Consider the following 14,380-nt stretch of genomic DNA (forward strand, 5'->3'; position numbering starts at 1 on the left):
GGAGTTCTTTGGGTGGCTGTTGTCATCAGTTCCTGCCCTGAGCAGGAGCAAGCGTGGGGGGGGGGCGGGAGGGGCTGGTTCCCCTCTCTCTGAAACCGACTCTCCAACCGGTGGCTCCATCAGCCCCGGGGTGAGAGCTGCTCCTGATTTTACACCAGTGGACAGGAGGGGAGAATTGGGTCCTAGGTATGGAAATCCCAAGTCAGGGTCATGGTTCGGCTTTCCCCTCTGTAGGGCATGAAGCCATGAGGAGCTGGGTCAGGCAGGAGTGGACGTGCTGCCGGATCGGGCCCTTATCTTCTCCTCGGGACTGCGAGGCTGCGGTGTAGACAATGAGCCAGCTTCTCGGCCAAGAAGTGTGGGCCCAGCGGAAGCATCTCCCTCCCCTTCTCACGAGCTCAGGGCTCCCTGTTTGCTCAGAGGTCGGGGCCCATCGCCAGTCACCCCTGGCGTGCTACAAACCGAACGACCGGTGCTAAGGAGACTCCCCACCTACCCGCCACTGCCCAAACTGGAAAGGCAGATCCAAGGCTCTTGTGCGCTCAGCTGGGAAGACATGCACTGTCGCTCCTAACACCACGAGAAGCCACGGGAACCTGCTCTCAGCTGCCACTGACTGGTGCTGTCAGGAGCATCCTGACTGATGCCCTAGTGTGAGGCCAGGAGTGACTTATCGGGACCATGTAGTTCCTGCATAACTACAGGGCCGTCGATCCCTGCGTGGAGCCCACGAACCAGGGGCTGAATCCAGCACGTCTGTTAGAATGAGACAGCCAGTCTCCATTTAAAGGCCCCCCAGTGATAGCCTTTTTTTCCCAATGTTCCTGTTGGCATCTGTCTCCTGCTCCAGCTGGGAAACCTCCGCTCCAAAGACAAAACATCCCTTCAGGACGGAGTCACCTCAAAGTCCAGCTTGCAAAGGCACCCTAAAAGTTTGGATGCTTCTCTGGATCTTTTGGGGCCTGACCCTTCCCTGCCTTGCTGCTGTGATAATCGATTACCCTGTGCCGAGTGGGCACAGAATGCTACCAGGAGAGTGGAGACCTTTAGTAGCATTTTCCATGCCCTTCGCACAGGAGGTAAGTGATGGCATTAAAGGCCCAGCTTCCCTCTGCCCCGCCCCTCTTGGAGTCATTCAGGGTAGTGCAAGATGGGTGCAAGACACTGCCCAGATCACAAGAGGAACATTTCACGCCCCCCTTGCACTGATGTAACTCCACAAAGGCTGAGGCAATGGCAGGTCAGGCTCCGGGCCATGGGAGACCGGGTCCGAGAGCTTCCAAGTAGCTTCCAGGCACGAGGTTGGCAATTCAGCATCTGGAATTGCAGAGGGAGTTGTGCCGGGATCCCTTGCCAGCTTGTGTCCCCGTTGCAAGCACATGGCAAAGGGCAGCTCAAAGAACTTACGGTAGTTCCAGCTCTTCAGTCGTGAGTACGAGTCCTGCTAGGGGACAGTCGATGGGCATGGGAGGCCAGTAGACCGAGGAAAAGCCCCACGTTCCCTTCAGGTGCAGCGATAGCCACCGCTGGGAAACCCAGCTCGGGAATTTCCCTGGCTAACTTTTAAAAAGAGAAGCGACACCTCAGCTGCCTCCAGGAGCAGGTTCTAAGAGGCAAACCCCAGTCCCTGGCGAAGGGAGGAACAAGGCAAGGCGCCAGCGCCAGCTTCTTTTAATGGTCCGATGCTTAAAGAGAAGTGCTGGGGAGGGGGACTGAAAGGAATCTGGCTGTGGATGTCTAAATTGATGCCTGTTTCCCAGTAATCCTACCCTTTGTGGCTCTCACGGGGACTGCCAGGGACCCCCCCTCTCCCAACAGGCTGGACATTGGTACAATAAGAGCCATGTTTCAGGGAGACCTAATCCTCGGTCAGTCTCTCGGCTCAGAGGATGTCTCAAGGCAAGGTGGCAGTAGACCCCCGAAGAGAAGAAGAACTAAGGACCTGTCCTCTCAGGATCTCACCACTGAGGCAGAGAGGCTCTCCATATGTTCTGGTGCCTGGGGTGGTTAATTTGAGCTTATTCCAGCATTTCCCGTGAGCACGGAGAGTAAATGCACATCGAGGGCCGTTTGCCTCCGGAACAGAGGCGCTGCCAGTGGAAGTGTCCATGGCCCTGCACCGTTCACTGCAGTGCAGCAGGAGGATGAAGTGCAGTGAAATCAGAATGGGAGCGCTTCCCCCACCAGCACCACCTTTGCGCTGGTGCAGCCTGCTACACGAGGAGCAGGGCGATGCAGAAACAGACCCGGATGCTCCTACCCTCGGCGTGTCTATTCGATGTTCAGGATGCTCCCTTCTGGCCTGAACATTTGCACGGGGCTGGCAGGGGGGATGTGGCCAGAGGGGAACAGGAGTTCAGATGGGTCTGTCCCTATGGCTCATTGTAATTTACCGAAGGGCGGGGGAGAGCTCCCAGGGAGGAGTTTCCCTCTGCAGCCCTTTGAATATTTATGGCTGGGTTGGGGCCGTAGAATGCCTGTGCTGAGGGGGCCCCATGTGGGAGCCGGCCCCGGCCCCGGCCCCGGCCCCTCCCTCTCTCTTTCTTGGCCGACCTCTCCTGACAGACAAACACAGTTTTTCTCCTAAACAAAGTCCTTGTCCAGCCAAGCACACAATGCAACGCCATTATCCAGTGGGGCTGGAGAGCAGGGGCGTGGGCAGGCGGCCTGCTGATTCTGCACACAAGTGGCCAGCGGAGAAGCCCCTATTGTGTCTGGTCAGGAAGGGCTGAAGCCCAGTGAATGGGACCATTGTGTCTGAGCCTTCCATCTTCTCAGGCACCCCCCAGCCGCCCCCTCTGCTCCATCCTGCGTTGGCCGCCCTTGGCTGCCTGTTCGGGGCTGCACCAACCCATGGCAGCAAAAGTTGCCTTCTCAGTGCCCAGATGATTCCTCTGCAGAGTGGTTTTTTTCCAGCCTTCTAGTAAGAGGAAGGAGCAAAACCTTTCCTTTTAGAGCGAACGCGCTGAAGAGCCTTTGCAATCCCACCATCGCCATCTTGCAGGGCTCGCTGCTGTTTGTGGCAGATGCTGTGGGCCAGGAGAGGCAGGCGGGGCCTGGGTTAGGATAATCAGTGACTAAATCAAGAGGGATGATCTAGTCTAGTAGCTAAACAGTGGGATTGGGCCCCTCTGACTCCTGGTTCTAGTCCCAGCGCTGGGGCACTCACTTCCTCTCTCTCTGTCACAGCTTCTCCAGCTGTAAAAGGAGACTGGTGCTACTGACCTGTTGAGGATGTCAGGCTCCACAGGCTGACTTTGTAAAGTGCTTTGAGATCCTCAGGGGACCGGGACTAAATAACAACAGATCATTTGGCCAAGATCTTAAAAAGTGCCCAGTCCCAGATTTGTAACAGTCCTCAGTCATTGCTCTGCTCCGTTCTTATGTTCTGATCTTACACTGGTGGAGTTATACCCTTGATCTGAGCCAGTGTAAATGAGATCAGAGTCAGTTCTTCCAGCTTTCTTTCTGCTCCGTTCTAACCCCTACCTTTGCCCAGGGCGCAGGAACAGGGAATGTCTGCCTGGGGTTTTTGAGCTCCAGAGAGTTCATGTTTTAGCCTCTCAAGTCTTCTTCCATTCACAGTTACATAAAGGGAGTGAATGGCGGGGGGCAGAGTCCATCACAGGCTGGTGGACACAGAGCTTTGGTTGCATTCCCCAGTTTGCTGGCTTATTGTGCTGCAGGGCAAATAGGGGGATTCTAAGGTTCCTAGGGCGAGACCTCCTCAGAAGCAAACACTGACTGCATCCCAAGCACAGCAGCCTCAGAGGAAATCTGTAAGTTCCAAAAGTTAGACAGAGGAATCTGTTTGCTATCTGGAAACATAAGCTCAAGCCCCGTGGCCTTCCAGTGCTGGAACCTGGCTAGAATCTTGTCTCTTTTCCAAAACTAGTCTTTGAAGTCTGTCTGATCCACTTTTTATTTGTTTTGCTTTTATCTGCTGATCTCTGTGGCTCAGGCTTGAGAAGTCAGGGTTCCCGTCAACTTCACTGTTGCTAGTAAATTACAGTAGAAAAAGAGGAGGCAACTCGAGCCCTGAGTTATTCTGAGGAAAGCTTTGTCTACTGGACTGAACTCAGGGCTGGGAACCAAGAAATTCTGAGTTCCAAACTTAAGTTGTGACCTTGGGCAAGTCACTCCCCCCTCTGTGTGCCTCAGTTTCCCTATCTGTAAAATGGGGGTGGGGCTGTTTATTTACCCCCCTGAGTTGGGTGTGAAGATTAATTAGTGAAGGTCAATAGGTGTATAGATGCTATGGTGATAGTCACCTTTATAAGGATGTAGATAAACAGAGAGGCCCACCTGAACTCTCCCTTCTCATCGGGAATTGGTAGAGCTGAGGGGAATACTGCACTTACCTACTGCAGCTACAGAGTGGATAGAACACATCCCCTAACCTGGGATACCCTAAAGGCCACATTTGGAACTGCCTTTCCCCTCAATCTGACCTCTTCTCCCAACCCCCTTCCTGGCTATTGCCTCTGCCTCCAAACAGATGAATATGGTTTGGTTTGCTTTGGCTAGGGTTTCAAATCCCAGTCGCTCTGGTGTGGAGATTTGAACTCATGGCCTCAGTGGGCAGCTCAATCAATGACGTGTTTGCAGAGGTTTCCAGCTGTGTTGGACAATGCAGGAGTCGTGATGTGGATCTCTCAGTTGGGAGTGGAGTTGAATCCTGTGGTCAGCAACAGCTGGTAGATGGTACCAGGCTAGGTGTGTCCCGATAGATTACTGTAGGCCAAACTCAAACCTGCCGTAAGCAGGCGCAACTCCACTGAAGTCAATGTTACTGCACCCACGTACATCAGCTCTGAATTTGTCCTTGGTCTCTTCCAAAACCATGCATCCTGGTGAAATGTTAAAGCTCTGGACAGACAGTGCCTGGAGATGTTCTCCATTTAGACCTCTAATTAAGTCTCCATGTAAAGCTAGAAAATGTCAGTCCCGCAAGGGTTAAATGCACAGCTCACCTCTTATCTTCCTATGAAAACCAGGGAAGGAGGATAGCCCTTTCTTATGACAGCCCCCTCAATTCTGGGCTCCAGAATGACAATCTGGGCATGTGAAATTGTCTTCATGCAAATAAAACAGTGGCTCATTTAACTGGAAGCCCTAAACTACACAATTTCTGGGAAGACATCTCCACATGAGAAATTGCCTTTTGAGCTTCCCAGATCTCTGCCATCAGTACCACAGAGCGACGCTCATGGAGAATTCCCCAGAGAGCTCTTCTCAAAATCCAAACTCTGCCTGCTTCTTGGAATGATCAGGGCAAACAGAAACCCTGTGCCAAAGTCTCACTCTGTCAATAGGGACAGCAGAGGAGGGAAAAGCCCACATCCAGAACTGAAGCCCTAAAGTGGAACTCTCTCTTCTCAGGTCTTGTTTCCAGGTGGGGAGTGTTATAATGTAACACACCGCCACTATCTATATAAACACCAGCAGCAGGGCCAGGTGCTTTAGAGGAGATGGGTTGTGCTCTGTGTGGGAAGTTACCGTTTGGGATTTAGCAAAACAATCAAAGCAGCATATTTAATAGGGTCAGGTATGATCCAGTGATCTGACAAAGGGAACATCAAACCCTTGGTATATGACTCCCAGTCCATTTTGCTTTTGCAAGAAAGGGCCTATTCTTGTCAAATAATTTCCTTGTTGCCATGATTTTTCCCCACATCCCACCTCACTTGGTTGCTTGCTGTATAACTTTTAGGTGGCAAGCGATGCTGCATGCATTTTTTTCCCCTTCTTCCAAGGCCTTACCCAAGAGGGTAAGGAGAACTTTATGTGGCTTGTTTCAAAGCTCTGGTGACTCTTTTCATTTTTTTGAAACTAGACAGCAGGGTTGGAGTGTGGCTGCCTGAGGCTTGCTTGAGCAGGGGATAATCTGCAGGCATCATGGTCTGATTGGCAAAATCAGGGTCTGGTATCAGCCCCTTCTCTCATTCCGCTGCCTCACCGGGGGGGTTGGAGAACATGAAAGGGAGAATCCTGATGCTGTGACATGGGACATCAGTTCAGTAGCTGGAACACAGGGCTAGCGGAGTGCTGCTGTGTGTTAGTGATTGCACACCGGGCTAGGAGTGAGGACACCTGAGTTCTATTCTTGACTTTGCCACTGGCCCGCTTTGCAACCTGCGGGGGTCACTTCACCTCTCCTCACGAGACCAGGAGCATCTGTTGTTAATCCCAGTGTCCTGGCCACATTCCACTTCTAAGATTCCCATGTAGTTTCACCTGGACACAGTATTCTTTACTTCCTGACCTGGGGGGTTTCCTAGGATTGCCGTGTGTTGTTAAACAGCTGCTGTGTCTCTCCATGGAGATGGCTGCTTTTCAGCGCTGGGCGAATTGAGGCACATATACCATTTGCTAAGACTGAAAAGGCCTTTGGGATCTTTTTGGCGGTGAGGTGCTATATGCCCTATATTTATTGTGAGCGACCAGGTAGGTCAGGTCATACCTTGTGTTGGACCAACTTCTGTTGGGGGAAGGTACAAGTCTTGGAGCTTCACAGAGCTCTTCGTCAGGTCGGATTTATTGTATTGGTTGAAGATGGTCTTGTGGTTATGATACTGGACTTGGGAGACCCGGGTTCAGTTTTTGGCTGTGCCGCAGAGTCCCTGCATGAGCCGGGGCAGGATCTGTGCCTCATTTCCCCAGCTGTAAAATGGAGGATCAGGGTACATTTCTGTCCCGTCTCTTTAGGCCGTAAGTTCCTCAGGGCAGGGACTTGGTTTATACAGAGCCCAGCGCAATGGGGCTGTAATGCTCATCACAATCCCGGATAATGCCCTGAGACATAGCTTAGTTTTCACCTTCTTTCAGGACATTGTTTTACCGTCTTTTTATTTGTTTTTCTCTAGCCTTTTGCAGAAGAGGGGGAAAAAGCCCCCACCACCTCCTTCCGATCCATGCAGTTCAGCAGCAATCCCAGCCAGGGAAGAGGGATGGAAAGAAACATGCCGAGCTAAGAGGGAAAATAAAGGACATGGGAACACGCAGGCTTGGAACTTAACATAGCCGAGAGGATTCTGCTCGCCATACTGGGATGTGACCTACAGCACGGCACATGAGAACTACCTAGGGGTGTGTGTGCCAGCAATGCATGGGCAAGATGCAAAACTTTCCACAGGAATCAATGGGGAAAGGAGCAAACAAACAGCAATCTGGCCCAGGGTCTGCACAGAGACAGCCGGGGCTCGAGAGAGGCAGGGTACGCCTCTCCAGGCCCATGGTGCGCTGGACTTGTCCCATCTGTGAGGAATTGCCTAGTCAGGAAGAGACAAACGTTGTTGTCTTCCACCTGCAACGCTTTGCTTGGCTCTCGAGGACGGGCTGGCTTGGCTGTATAACTCCAAGGCAAGGATGAAAGTCTGAGGGATCCAGGGAGGGAAGGAGTTACTGTGGATGGTAGCGGCACCTGGTTGCCTGTCGCAGAAGGTAAGCCTCAGCTTTTCTTGCATTGCTACTGACCTACCCCACACACTCTACCTGCCCCTTCTGCCCATCCCTAAACCCCCAGAAATTTCCCAGATATGCAGGGCCAGTGGATGCTGCACAAACATCTCATGATTCCCACTGCTCTTAGGGGAGGTGGGTTTCTACCATGGGGAAAAGGGCAAACAGACACTGCCCTGAGCTTCAGGTAGCCTCGGTATCTCCTGCACCACTCCGTGTGTTTGAGCAGCCCTGGGGCGAGGGGCAGAGGCGAGCCGGAGGAGACGGGGCGGGGGACGGAGCTGTGACGCGATGGATGATAACAAGAGGAAACTCTTGGGCGGGTGCTGGGAGTGGGGAATCGTGCTGCTTCGGGCAATCCCCATCATGCACACCTGGTTCTCTGGGGACCGAGTAAAGATGGGTCATCCGCTCCGGGTCCAATGGCTCAGCTTCCCTTGCATCGCAGGGCGTTGGGATCTGGGACCTTGGCTTTCAGGCCTCTCTCTGCCACCGAATGACAGCAACTTAGCAGTGGATGCAGGGCTCCCGCACAGATGCCTCCGAGGCACCCATGCCAAACGGCAGCTGGATGGAGCAGCAGTGGGGCGTGTGTCCTATGTAGACTGGAGTTTGGAACTGGAAGGGGGGCAGGGGGAATGAAAGGGCAGGGCTGAATTTCCCCCATGAGAAGCAAAGGATTTTGGGAGTCCAGCCATGAATGTCAATGGGAATTAAGAAGAGTCTAGGCCTTGCGCCAGCCTCTTGGCTAGGGGTGAATGTCACCTGGGAGACCTCATTATCATTTGTGTGATCATGGGACCGACAAGCCGTAGTCACGGACCAGGGCCTCATTCTGCTAGGTGCTGTACAAACACCAGAACGAAAAGCCAGTCCCTGCCCCCACAAACTTACAAGCTAAATATGAGACAAGAAACAACAGGTGGAGACAGACTGACCGGGGCAGAGAAGCAAACAATGAGACCATGGTTTTGAGATTTCTTTTTGATGCGCAACGGAACAAAAACTAGCCCGTCCAAGCCCCGCCCCCCAGCACAGCCAATAGCTTGATGATCAGAGCACTTGACTCATCTGCAATGTGGGAGAGCCGGGTCCAAGTCCCTGCTCTGACTCCGGCAGACTCCCACATCCCAGTGAGTGTCCTGCCCGTGAGGGTCTAGAGTCAATCCTTCTCAGTCGCTCCTGGTTCATTTTATACAAATAGTTAAATATTCATTGGGCCAGAGAGAGAGAAATTCCATCCGGGACCCAACAAACCTTCCTGCAAAAGCTTCATTAAAACGGATGAGTTTCTGCAAAAAGTTTTGGTTTTGACAAATTGGTATTTTCTGATGAAAAACCATTGTCAAAAAATTCCTGACCAGCTCTGACAACTAGCTGGTTTTGTTTACCAGGAGCCCGTCCCAGGCAGGAGAGGCAGCATGCGAGGAAGCACGAAGGTGCTTGTTAGAAGGTGCACATCTGAGCCGTATAGAGCCGTGGTTCTCAACCAGGACTACAAGCACTGCTGGGGGCACGCCAAGGTTTTTCAGGGGATACATCAACTCATCTAGATATTTGCCTAGTTTTACAACAGGCAACATAAAAAGCACCAGCAAAGTCAGTACAAGCTAAAATTTCATACGGGCAAGGACTTGTTTATACTGCTCTAGATACTATACACTGAAATGTAAGTACAATATTTATGTTCCAATTGATTTATGGTAAAAAGGGGAAAGTCAGCTGTTGCTCAGGGATAGTGTTCTGTGACACTGCTGTATCTTTGTCGGATTTTGTAAGCAAGTCGTTTTTAAGTGGAGTGAAACTTGAGGTACACAAGGCAAATTAGCCTCCTGAAAGGGCCACAGTAGTCTGGAAAGGTTGAAAGCCACTGGTATAGAGCCTGCAAAACTGGGCTGGAAATCTCAGAATCAGGGCTGGGGATGTCACAGGAAATGGCCTCTCTGGATATTTTACTGCTTCCTACCCGAAACAGGAGTTAAAGAGGCAGAGGCAGGACAATAATGATTTAAAAACAATGCAACCAGTTTTCTCCGGGGATTAAGGAAAGGTTGGAGTTTCAGACCAAGATCTAGGGTTTGGTTCTCATTCCATCTGAATTGGTTCAGGTGTCGCTTGAACCCTTGGTCTCTTTTAATCTGAGTCTGGGACTTCCCAAGGTGTGCAGGGGAATCCGGTGCCCGATCCTGTTGAATTTCAAAGGAAGTTGGGCACCTTCGTTGCTTAGGATCCTTTGGAAACCCCAGGCTGAAATAATAACGGGGAGGTGGGCTTTGCCCGTCCTCCTGGGCTGCATGCCCTAGCCCTCCCATCAGGCACAAATGAAGGCCAGAATTTTCAAATGCATTCAACCCTTGTGCCAGCCAGTCTCTCGTTGAGTAGTGCTGCGCTTCACAAATACCCTCTGATATCCCTGAGATCACTTGCCACAGACAGGATCGCTCCATGGCAGTGGCTAAGTAAGTGGCCAGATTTTCGAAGCGTGTCGGGTGCTAATCTCTAGAGAGGCCAGGACATGATTTTATTATTATTATTATTATGCAAAAGTTTTGATGAAGAAATTTTTTTTCATTTAATTATTTTTAGTTTTTCATAACCAAACAGAACAACTCTAAAAGGCAGGCTTTGGTGATGGGGAAACTTTTCAGCTTGAGTTTTGTTTTTTAATGAACACACACAACTTTTCAATAAAAACGGACACTTCCATTGAGTCATCATGCCCTTTTCCATGGGCAAACTCCTTAGTGGGAAGTTACCAACCAGTGACCCTGAAATCCTCTGAAAATCTAGCTGCAAATGTCTGAGCTCTTTCTGGAAAAAACTGGCCCTAAATGGCAACTGAACTCTTTGGGAGGTCCAGCCCCAGTTGTGGGTGCTGAGCACTGGATAATCTGGTCCTGTGGAAAATTCAACCTCATCATGTAACAAACTCAATCCACAGAAGAAGTTTCCAGAGGAGGCGAACTCCTAAACTCACCCTGCCTGTCTATTTTCCCTTCCTCCTCCCCCGCCCCGCTGTCCTCATTTCTCTGCTGTGAAGTCACTTTCCATTGATCCTGACTTCCTACGACACAGACAAAACCCCCAATATATATATATAAAGGAACATTTCTTCCTTGAGGCATTTAGCTCCCAATCCTTGGCCACAGCTGGAGCTGCCAGCCTTCTCCATCCGAATGCACAGACCCCTCCTTCCTACCCTGCACAAACCTCCTTTCATTTGTTTTCCACAGAGGGGGCAGTCAGCCGAGCAAAGTCCGGCTCCGTCCCACACCCCGGGTTGGTTTTGGTTTTGGGCTTGATGTTTTTAATTTCCTAGCCGCTCACGTCACACCGGTGACGGGGGAATGGAACACGTTCTCTGAATAAGAACGCATCCCTGGGAGTTAGTCAAGAGAAAAACTACATGCCCTGGGGTCTTAAAAGCTCCGACTTTTCACGTGACAGTGGAGCTGTCCAAAACATTAGAAAAATAAGTTTCACCTTGCCTTGTGTGTTTCTAAATGCAGAGCCAGCCCCTGTTTGCAGGATTCGCAGCGCTATGTCGCCCTTCATCAGCCCTGCTGTAACAAGGGTATTTTTTTCTTCTTCCTTGGTGCAACTGAGCTGAGTGGAGACCCACAGAGACTGAAGGTCCATGTACAGCATGCAGCCTCCCGTCCCACACAGCATGGGCGATGGCAAGCTCCCCCAGTCCCCTATCCCACATCAATGGGCTTCCCACTCAGCTTGGAGCCCACCTCTGTCCCAGCTTAGTCGCTGGCGCCCAGTCAATGCTTGGCCGCTCTGCTGCGGCTGCTGCTCACAGAATGGTGGTTTGGGTGAGGTGGATATTTGTCCATTCTAACCTGGACATAGAACCCTCGACTGGTGGCATGGAGGCGACTTGGCTGCCAGGCAATAGCAGTGGCTGTTTTGAAGCCTCTGAGAAGACCTGGGACCTGATTTTCAGAAGCTGCTGAGCGCCCACAGCTCCAGCTGAAGGCCCTGATATCAGTAGGCGCTCGTCTTCTCTGAAAAGCGGGCCCCTAAAGTGAAAATCTGGCTCTTACGAGGCAGGGGAGTGCAGCCCTGAGGCCTAGTCTCCGACGTTAGGGGCCATCTTTAAACGTGGCTGCTGCTTGGCCTGGTTTTTACTCTGGTGGTGGTTGGTCAGTGTGGGTGTGTGACTTCGCCGGTCTGTGTCTCGGTCAGACCAGCTGTGAAATGAGGCTGATGCTTTCCTAACTGTGAGACTTGTTCAACTGACCATGAAGTGGTTTGGGGTTGTCGGCTGAAAGGGGTCTAGGCAAGGGTGAAGGCTTGTTGTTTGATTTGGGGGGGAGGCTCTGATGGCACCAGCTCTAGTCTTCCTCCTTTGACAGCTTTGTTTATTAGCCCTTCGTTAGGCTCTTGAGGACTGGCAGGAGCTGAGTGTTTTCCTTACAAAGCCAATGGGGTGGCCATTTTGTCTTGTTGGATTATCTCTTGTGAAGTTTCTTCAGGAGGTGGCAGGGGACTGGCAGCTTGCCTACCCCATCTCTGGAACTGCTGGCATTCACTTCTGGGAACAAACCACCTCTTCCTTTTCTATGTTTAATCCCTGGACTCCTCGCTGAAAAACACATCGCTCTTCACTGAGCTAATGAGCCTGACCACAGGCCCAGCATTAACTGATTCTCTTTGAAATTACTGCCTTCTCCGTCCAAGCTGTGCTTCCCAGATTACCCAGTGCTGCAGCTTCTGCTTCCAAAAGACGGCAAAGCATTCTTAGTTCTTGTTCAAACCCCCACAGCCAGGTTCCCAAAGGATTAACATAAAAACAGTCATCCTGGGTCAGATCAGTGGTCATCTAGCCCCATGTGCTGTCTTCCAACAGTGGCTAATGCCAGCTGCTTCAGAGGGAATGAACAGAACAGGCAATCATAGAATCCTAGGGCTGGAAGAGACCTTGAGAGGTCATCTAGTCCAGTGCCCTGCACTCATGCCAGGACTAAGTAGTATCTACACCATCCCTGACAGGGGTTTGTCTAACCGGCTCTTAAAAATCTCCAGTGATGGAGATTCCACAACCTCCCATGGCAATTTATTCCAGTCATTAACCACCCTGACAGTTGGGAAGTTTTTCCTAATGTCCAACCTAAACCTCCCTTACTGCAGTTTAAGCCCATTGCTTCTTGTCCTGTCCTCAGAGGTTCAGAAGAACAAATTTTCTCCTTCCTCCTTGTAACAACCTTTTATGTACTTGAAAGCTGTTATATGTCGCCGCTCAGTGTTCTCTTCTCCAAGCTAAACAAACCCAGTTCTTTCAGTCTTGCGTCACAGGTCATGTTTTCTGGACCTTTCATCATTTTGTTGCTCTTCTCTGGACTTTCTGCCATTTGTCCACATCTTTCCTGAAATGTGGCGCCCAGAACTCGAGGCCTAATCAGTGTGGAGTCAAGCAGAAGAATTACTACTCGTGTCTTACTCACAACACTCCTGCTAACTCATCCCAGAATCATGTTTGGTTTGTTTGCAGCAGCGTTTTGCCCTGTTTAGTGGAAGTCCTTCCTGGTTGTCATTCCAGCCAGAAGAGGGATCTTCCTGAACCATTAAGATTGAGGTGGAAATTAAGAGTCGAAGTTAAAGCCAGTTAAGCCAGTGGGAGTCTTTCCAATGACTTCAATAGACTTTTGATGAGGCCCTAGGGTCTAGATTATCAGAAGAGATCCCCTGACACCCAGCAAGCTGGGCTCTTTTGAACATCTGGTCCTACATCTTCAAGGGGAAAGGAAATTAATTCTTCCTTATAACCTACCCTGGCCATCACTTTGACAAGAACAGGATCTGTTCCAGGAGACCCTTCATATGTGTCTGTATCCACGAGGGTTTGTGGGGTAAGGATGAGATTTGATGCCTAGTGGGGACAGAAAGGGGGTTATTGTATGGGACAGCGTCTGCGCTTGCACAGATTTTAAAGCCGGAAGAGGGGCCATCGTGATCATCTAGTCTGACCCCCTGCAAAACACCAAGCCAATTTGCACAGTGTGTTAATCCAGCAGTTAATATCTGTTCTGAAGTGTAGACCATCATGAGCTCCTGGATCCAACTGGCTGGAAGTGCCTGGGCCCTGCTGGAAGGTGACACTGTTATGCAAAATAGTCACCAAGAAGTTAGAAAGCCTCCTGACCTTGAGACTTGTCACATTTCGTGACACTGGTCTGATCTTCTGGGAAACCTGGCGGATTATGCAAGTTCTCACTGAAAACCAGGCTGGTTTCCCAATACTGAGTCTGCTGTTAGAGGTCCCAGTGCTGCCATTTGGTTCAGCTGCAGATCAGTTTCTGAGATACCAGGCATTTTATCTCCCACCTTGCTGTAGAATAACATGAGCGCGGGGGGGAGGAAAAGCCCCGCTCGGATCAGAGGCTGCAAACGGCATTGGCTCATCTTGCCTTGAGTTTTCCCTTAGCCAATAATGTCACAGAGGAAATTCTGCACACGCAGAGCTCAGCCCCCAGCTGGTATCAGCCAGCGTCCTTGCCCTGAAGTCAGCGGCAGTCGGTGGAGTGGCGTCGGTTCCCAGCAGCTGGGCATGTGGCTCGCGGTGTCTGAGTGTGCTTAGAGTGAGCCATGAGACCCCCCCCACACACCCACACCCCTGCACCCTCACCCCCGTTAGCTGTGCAGCCCAGAGCAGCTCCCTGGGAAATGAACAGCAGCTCTGCGTAGCATCAGAGGGAGCAGGATCCGGCCTGTCAGGAGGGAGCGTCCTGTGGATAACTGCCACGTCTCCAGGCCATCGCTGGCTGCCTCCTGCTCCTGGAGGCTGGCCCGTAGGGAAGAGTCCTCCGCAGAGCATCGGTTACTCGGGAAGGGAGCGTCACCCTCTTGAGACTGAGAAGTGACGTCTCCTCGAGGTGCCGCACGACCGCCCCCGGTGCCCGGGTGTTCACGG

At 51.3% G+C, this 14,380-nt stretch overlaps 1 long non-coding RNA gene across 2 annotated transcripts in view; it reads left to right on the forward strand.

The window, feature by feature from the left end:
• The window catches only part of LOC137157562 (uncharacterized), an 80,994-nt gene that overhangs the window by 26,015 nt on the left and 40,599 nt on the right, over positions 1-14,380 (forward strand). Inside the window, exons 1-2 of one of the 2 annotated variants that reach the window (XR_010921146.1) lie at positions 5,507-5,771; positions 6,867-7,443. This is a non-coding gene — a long non-coding RNA (uncharacterized lncRNA). Of the gene's footprint in view, positions 1-5,506; positions 5,772-6,866; positions 7,444-14,380 lie in introns of those variants that run through there. The other variant, XR_010921144.1, reaches the window with a different exon arrangement.

Source organism: Emydura macquarii, unplaced genomic scaffold (genome assembly GCF_026122565.2).
Source record: "Emydura macquarii macquarii isolate MOO-44397 ecotype Brisbane River unplaced genomic scaffold, CSIRO-AGI_Emac_v2 contig_306, whole genome shotgun sequence".
NCBI lineage: Eukaryota > Metazoa > Chordata > Testudines > Chelidae > Emydura > Emydura macquarii.